Here is a 7,739-nt window from a genome sequence, read left to right as displayed (position 1 = left end):
CATGTTATCTACAATATAAAGTAATTGAACAACTACACTTAGCATAAACGTAAATATTGTTGGGACCAATTATGTAGCTAGAGAGGGGGGGGGGGGGGTGAATAGCTCGGCGCGATCCTGTTAGGATGTATACTAAAAGTCTAGCTTTTGGTATAAACATTTATCTAGAAATAAGAATCACATTGGTCAAATATCTACATTTATGATAAATGTAGTTGTTCAATTAATTTATATTGTAGATAACATGGTGTGTGGTGTCACACACAGAGGATCATGTTATCAGTAACTTATAAATTATAAACAGTAGCTCACGACCAAGATGGAAAGGAACAAACCATTGGAAGGTCGTAATGTAATTAGGTATTAGTTTATCTTAACTATATAATTACACTAGTACACTTAGAGTGTATTGAGTGGACATTCATTATCTTAAACACAGGGAGACTAATACACTCATAATAAGAAGGAGCCCAAAAATGTAATTTGGGATTAGTGCGGTAGTTCAATAATAATTCTCTAGTGGAATGAATTATTATTGATAAAATTAAGTTGTGTGTTCGGGGCGAACACGGGATGCTTAATTTTATCGGGAGATCAAAACCAATTCCTCCTCTCGGTCCCTATCGTAACCTCTTAATTATAGAGTACTATACCCACCTTCTTACCCATCCTATAGGGGTCGGCCAAGCTAGCTTGGAGACCAAGCTAGGGCCGGCCATGGCTTGGTTCATGGGTGAATTCATGTGGCCGACCCTAGCTTGAACTCAAGCTTAGGTGGTCGACCCTATTAAAATAAAAAGGAATTTTAATTTTAAAATTTTTCTTATGTGGATACCATGATTTAAAATAGAGTTTAAAAATTTAAATCTTTCCTTTTATAAGATTCTACAAAAGATTAAGAGAAGAGCTAAATCTCTTTCCTTATTTGTAGATTAAAAGGTTGATTTTAATTTTGGTAAAAACTTTCCTTTTAATCATGTTCATGATTTAAAAGAAAGTTTAAAAAATTAAAAATTCTCTTTTATTAGTTTCTATAAAAGATTAAGAAAAGATTTAATATCTTTCCTTATTTGTAGATTGAAAGGAGATTTTAATTTTTAGAGATAACTTTCCTTTTTGGAAATTATCCACATGTTTAAAAGAAAGATTTTAATTTATAAAATTTCCTTTTTATTAACCAATCATGAAGGGATAAAAATTATTGGAGAAATTTTTATAAATTTCCGGAAACAAATTAGGAAGTTTTAATTCTTGTTTTAATTAAAAATTTCCTTGATTTAGGGATTGTAGGTGGCCGACCATTGATATTAAGAAAAGAAAATTATTTTTAATTAAATAATTTTTTGTTTTTCATGGCAAAGGAATTAAGGAAGTTTTTATTAAAATTTTCTTATTTGCCAAGATCAAGGATTATAAAAGAGGGGGTAGAGGTGCCTTCATGGCGAACGACTCTATTCTTTTTCTTCCTCTCTTTTCTTCCTAGGTGTTGCCGGCCCCTAGAGTTTCCCCTTCCCCTTCTCTCTTCTCCTTCTTGTGGCCGAGACTTCATCACCTCTTGGAGACATAGAAGTGGCCGGATCTAGCTTGGAGAAAAGGAGAGAAAGGAGGCTTGTTTCTAGCATCCCTTGGAGCTTGGTTGGTGGAAAAAGTTCTTCATCCTTTGGAAGTTTTTGCTTGGCTGAAACTTAAAGGAAGGAAGAAGAAGGTGCCTTGGTGGTTTTTATCTCGGAAGATCATTGCCTACACAATGTCCGAGGTTAGAAGAGGAATACGGTAGAAGATCAAGAGGTCATTGAAAGTTCACAAAGAAAGGTATAACTAGTAATTATTTTTCGCATCATACTAGTTTTATTTCTTTGTAAAAATACCAAATACAAGAGGCATATGATTCTAGATTTCGAATTAGTTTTCGATGTTGTGTTCTTTTGTTCTTTTCGAACTTGTGCTTCGATTATTCTTTTTGGTTAACCTAGAGTCATTTAAGGAAATTAAATATTAACTTTCCTTAAAAAGCTTTGCCTAGGTGGTGGTGGTTGCTCCCATATCCAAGAAGGTCATGTGCCTCGCCATGCAGTCTTGGAAGTCAAATTTGGAAATTAATATTTAATCTACTTTGTGACCTAGGTGATTTGGATTGAACGTGTTAAGTTTCGCAGGAGATCCAAATCTAAACCTGTGAGATACAACAAAATGAAATAACCTATAATGATTTATGGGAATTTTTAGGTATTTTTCTGGAATTATTTGGAGGTTGTATGGAGGAGTTTAAGGGGATAAAATGTTTAAGTCTAAAGAGGTAATGGTAATCACCATTGAAGGGACTTAATAGGGAATTAAGGAAACCCTACTTATATAAGTAGGGCAATAGTGCCCTAACCTCACTGTGCCACTTTCCTTCGTTTTCGCCGACGCCTCGCCATTTCACCCGATTGCGCCGATGGGCTCAGCAGCGACGACCGCCCGCGACTAATCGCCGGCGTTGGGATTGCGAGACCAGTCTCCGGTCTCCTCCACGCCTGATCGGAGATATCATCGGTGGCATCTTTCGTTGAAACGCAGCCCCTCGCAAAGGATATGCGGCCGGGTGAGGGGATATGTACTCGGTAGACACCGGAGTTGGGTTGTCTGCTGCAGAGCTAGATTGTGGCGAGTACTGGTACTCCAGATGACTATTCTATCTTCCTGAGGCCTAGAGCTGAGCCGTGTTCGTCGGATACTTCTTCTCCGTCGGGTGTTCCTTCGCCGATGGTGAGGGTTTGCACCATTGAGGTAAGTTGAGGTGAGGATTTATTCAATTAGGATTTTGGTAGCTATGGAAGTTGTGATGTGTGGCCAGAGGTGAGGATGAATGGATTGTGATTTGGTTTTTGGCAGTGACTTGCTGTGAGGGGCTCAGACACTACATCCAGCAGCTGGTTGTCAACCGGGAAGCAATAGGTAAGGTTTCTACCACTATAGATGATAGAGTTGCAGGTCTAAATGTTGGTTTCGGATTGGATTTGATACGGAGTATGCACTGATGGGGGGTGTTTGTGATGTGTATAGCCCTGTAAAAGCTTGGTTGGGCGATCTGTGGCAGTATACTCCACTGGTGAGCAATTTGTCAGCAACTTCATTGTCGAACAAAGGGTTAACAGAAGGAATTATTGCTCTAAGGTAAGATCTTGGAATATAGATACATGTTGTAGATTTGACTATAATTGCTCGGTAGTGATTGGAAGTTAAATCATGATTGGTAATTCTTATTGTGATAGTTTAGACTAAGGTTTTGTATTGGTGCAAGTAAATCAGAAAATGGGGATGAACGAGTTCTGACTAACTACCTATTATGTATAATAAGTTGGTTATTCAATTGCATATGAATTTAGCTAAAATGGATATGCTAACACAGGACTTTGATCGAGGCGGGAGTCGTGACGAAATTGACGTCGGATTCAACTCACATTTAGAGGCGGGTACTTCTTGACTTGCTTTTTAGATATCAATCTTAGTGCATGAGTTAGTTTCATATATGTAGTATTTATCTTGACTCCACTCGTCTTATTTCTTGTGCTTGATACTTTATCCACTCAATCTTTGAGATACTCGTTTCTATATCTATACAGTCTCTCATTGCTATTTAGGATATTTAGCAGATACCGGACACCAGATAGTAGATATTAGATACTGGATAGATAGATGTCAGATACCATGTTTACTTGCTTTGACTGCTATCTATTCATAATTCTTATTGAGCATGCTGGCTTCATGTAGTATAACTGATTTCTGTTATATATTTATGGTGACTATTGCATTGTTTGCATCACGTCATTGCATGCATCGCCGATGACCTTGGCTCCCTCGTGGTTGAGACGGTCATTCGCTTGGGCCGCACGCTCGGCCACTCATGGGTAGTGGTAGATGGAGTGTGCCGCTTGTCCTGTCGTGCCCCCCACTCGCACACTCATGGGTAGTGGTAGCTGGAGTCGCGGGCAGTAGGGACCCCCGTCGCAGACGTAGCTATTCAGCTACTATGCAACTGTCCATCCGGTCACTCGAGAGTGGTGGCGGCCTTTGGGTGGTACAGCTGTCATCGATCTGGCCTCTCGACCATACAGGGGTCGTGGTGCAGAGAGGTGGGCGGGGTGACCATCCGTGCATACGCTATTTTCTGTTATATTTGCTTATGATGATATATGCTTACTTATACACTACAACAAAAACCCTCATAGACATCGGTTTTCCACCGGTGTCTATTACATTTTCGACCGATGTCTATGAAGCCGATGTAAAAGGTCTGCCATTTTAGACATCGGGTTAAAACCGGTGTAGTATCACTTAATGACACCGGTGTTCGAATCAGTTATTAACCGGTGTAGTATCACTTAACGACACCGTTTCATCAACGGTGTAAAACTGATGTAATATTATATGTTAATAACACCAGTTTTGGCAGCGGTATACGACTGATGTAATATTAGTTAATAACACCGGTTTTGCAGCGGTGGAAAATCGATGTAATATCATTATTTTTTAACAACACAAATTTAATTTCCGAAACCGACAGTAACAAAAAAAATACACAAATTACACAAATATTATTCATTCAACAGTATCCATAAAATACACAAATATTCACAAATTACATAAATAATCTTCTTACAACAGTATCCATAAAATACACAAACATTCTTTTTACATCAAAAACTAATAGATATCAGAATCAAGGTAGAACATTCTTTTAACAACACATCAAGGTAGAACCGCACTTCAAATGTAATCTAGCATGCATTCAACCCACTCGAACCGCACTTCATCAATTTCAACTCTGGAGTACTTGAGAATTGTAAACTGTAAAAACACATAAATAATATATTAGTAAATCAAGACCAAAAATCATAGTTGAAAAAGCAGTAAGAGCACTAGGTAACAAGATGAGTAATTGGAATGCTTAAAAAGAGAAACGTTCATCAATTATCTCAACCACAAATAAATAGAAAGAAGAATCATAGATGTAAGATACTGATATAGTCCAACACCGGCACAAATTCAAAGAAGAAATTACCTATCTTTGTAAGCTGAAGTCAAATTTGCATGGGCTTCAGGCATAGTTGGTCTGATATTCACAGCACGTATATAATCCTGAATTGCTTCAGTAACTCTACCAATCTCCTTAAATGTGTTCCCTCTATTGACAAGACCATCAGCAGCAGTCTGCGAAGAACTAGCAGAAAGCAGCAATTCTCATGATTGAATATCCACACAGGAAGCAAAGGTTGAACTAGCAGTGTAGCTATATAGGTGCTGCCTAGTATCTACCAAATTAACAAAATTAGCCGAAGTATCTTGCCAATATAAACAGACAAAAATCTCATGATTGAATAAGGAAGAAATAAAAGCGAGAAGTGATTTTTACAAAAATTCCACATAGTAAACTGGAATTCATATCCCTAAGAAAAGTTTGATCCAATATTTTAAACTGTATTTGTCAAAGCCAATGCAGATGCTTCCCCACTAAAATGAGAGGTAGTTGCACTAAATGGTCAATGACCATCCATCACTGATGATCCTTCTCACTTCAATCTTATAGCAGTCTAGATGGCATTCTAACTGTATCCTGTTAAAACATAAACGTGCTGTAGCCAACTGTTTGACAAAAAACCAAGCATGATTGCGAGGGCGTGATGGCAATGAACATGTTGTTAGTACATGATTGCAATGAAAAAGGGCGCAGATATAATAGTACTCTACCTGTTGCTTGTATATAATAGCCAAGTTGTTGAAGGGCGCAGATATCCCTGTTGTAACTGCTAAAGTTGCCTTATAGAATGATGCAGGAACACTCATCATGTTGCTGTATGAAGATAAGTTTCATTAAGGAACAAAAATAAACTATCCGCACAGTTGCCATCAAACATTTCTAAAGCTTACCAATCCATGTATATGCTGCCAAGGCTTGACAATGCTTGTGGATGGTTAGGTTGTAAAGCAAAGCATGACTTGGGAAAAATTATTAAAATGAAGTTATTCAACAAGGAAAAAAAACTTAAGAGAATAAAAATATCCAAATTAAAAAGTCACCCTATAATGTCCAGCGTCTTTGAGAGCATGTCCAGCGTCTTTGAGAGCATTCCCCTTTTAATGTGCAAGAAAGTCGATCATTAACTAACCTGGCTCACCATCAAGAAGGATACCACATTTTGACATATTAGACCATTATCAACTTACCAGATTATTGTAAGCTTCAATGAAGGTAGAATCACAATTGATAGCTTGCTTGTAATGCAGAATTGCCATGTCAAGTTGACTTTGTTCATAATAGATGCCAGCAAGGTTTCCTGCATCCAGATATCCCCAATGCATAGTTGACATAATAAACTCTCTTCAGAGCATAGTTTGCAGCAAAGTTATCCACAAAATCAAAAAGAGATTAACAGTCCAGTGGAAAAATAGGAGTTATTGAATCGCGTAGCATATTCCAGTGAAAGTATTCTGCAACAGTAATGTTATGAAAAACCTGAAATAAATAGAAAATGATTAAGAGTTCACACAAACAAGAACTGCACATAGTAAATAAACTTCTCTTCTTTTGTATGCAAGTCAACAACAAATCATCATGTACTTCAAAAATAAGTAAGATATTAGTTAAAATAGAAATAATTAGAAGAAAAAATAGACATGTTTCATATAGCAGCCAATTAATACATTTTGACAGGGAGAAACAACATCAAACCCTTAGTTGCAACTATTAAGGAGACCTAAAGACAAACAGTGTAAAAGCCTTCACACAAAAAGTAGAAGTGTGGATACCAAATATGTAATTTCTTCATTCATATCAAACCCAACAAAGAATCATTGGATCACTGTCATCTTTGGGAAGCAATCTGTTAAAGTAAAATAAATCGCTCAATTATGGACAATGAGTTCCTGTATTTTATAAGCATGAACCATTCTCTGGTCTTGGTGTTATTTCAGCTTGGTGAACCTTCTGCAACATTAGTTCCAAGAAGCTCTATGTGCACCCCTAATGGAGATAGGCCAGTATTTGCAGATTGTTGGTACAACTGCACATTGGAAAATATTTCAGGGGAAGATAAGAAGCAGCGTCTTAAGAAGGTATGACACATAATGTATACAGATGAATTTAAATTGAACATATAAATTTAATCAACTTGTATATTTGATGATAGCAGATAATAATGTGTACAGATGATCCATTATTCTGAGAGCGAAAAACATTATAAACTTCATCCTCTTATCTTACATGTGCCTCAATAACCAACACATTTCTTCTTATTTCTGTTTCGGAGGTGGTTTATGAAATCTCATGCATTCAACAATTTAGGAATCAATCTCTCCTGAAGCATTAATTAATTACATTAACTGCAAATATTACTCTACAGAGATTACCATTGCACGGCCATTGCTTCCTTATTCTATACATGATGGTTTGCCTTTTTTCCTCAAAATTATCCAGGTCTGAAACCCATCTCTTCCAGGAGTAGCGCCATGCTCCTGCTAGATACAAGTTGGACTAACTTACAAATAAATGAAAAATATAGTATACAACAACTCTACTCAATAACATATATTGAGAAGCAGAACTCGAGGTCCTATTTGCCCAAAGATTGCTATAGCAACAATAAATGTTAAATGATGATGCTCAAGATTTATTACCACGGCCCCTGAATCTAGATCTTAGTATTATTGAGCTTATAAGTTTGCTATAAGCTTGCAATACAATTACCAAAACCTAAGCT

At 37.1% G+C, this 7,739-nt stretch overlaps 1 long non-coding RNA gene across 3 annotated transcripts; it reads right to left on the bottom strand.

Annotated features, from left to right (window-relative positions):
• Window positions 1-4,776: 4,776 nt before the first annotated feature.
• LOC121982995 lies at window positions 4,777-6,439 on the bottom strand. 3 transcript variants are annotated; one of them, XR_006112351.1, is made up of 3 exons: window positions 5,911-6,439; window positions 5,731-5,833; window positions 4,777-4,830 (listed from the first exon to the last, which is right to left on the bottom strand). It is a non-coding gene; the product is annotated as an uncharacterized LOC121982995 (long non-coding RNA). The 3 variants fall into 3 exon arrangements; XR_006112350.1 differs by lacking the exon at window positions 4,777-4,830 and adding an exon at window positions 5,071-5,167; XR_006112349.1 differs by lacking the exon at window positions 4,777-4,830 and adding an exon at window positions 5,215-5,294.
• Window positions 6,440-7,739: the final 1,300 nt, after the last annotated feature.

This window comes from Zingiber officinale, chromosome 5A, assembly GCF_018446385.1.
Source record: "Zingiber officinale cultivar Zhangliang chromosome 5A, Zo_v1.1, whole genome shotgun sequence".
Taxonomy (NCBI): domain Eukaryota; kingdom Viridiplantae; phylum Streptophyta; class Magnoliopsida; order Zingiberales; family Zingiberaceae; genus Zingiber; species Zingiber officinale.
This window is presented reverse-complemented; position numbering and strand designations above follow the sequence as displayed.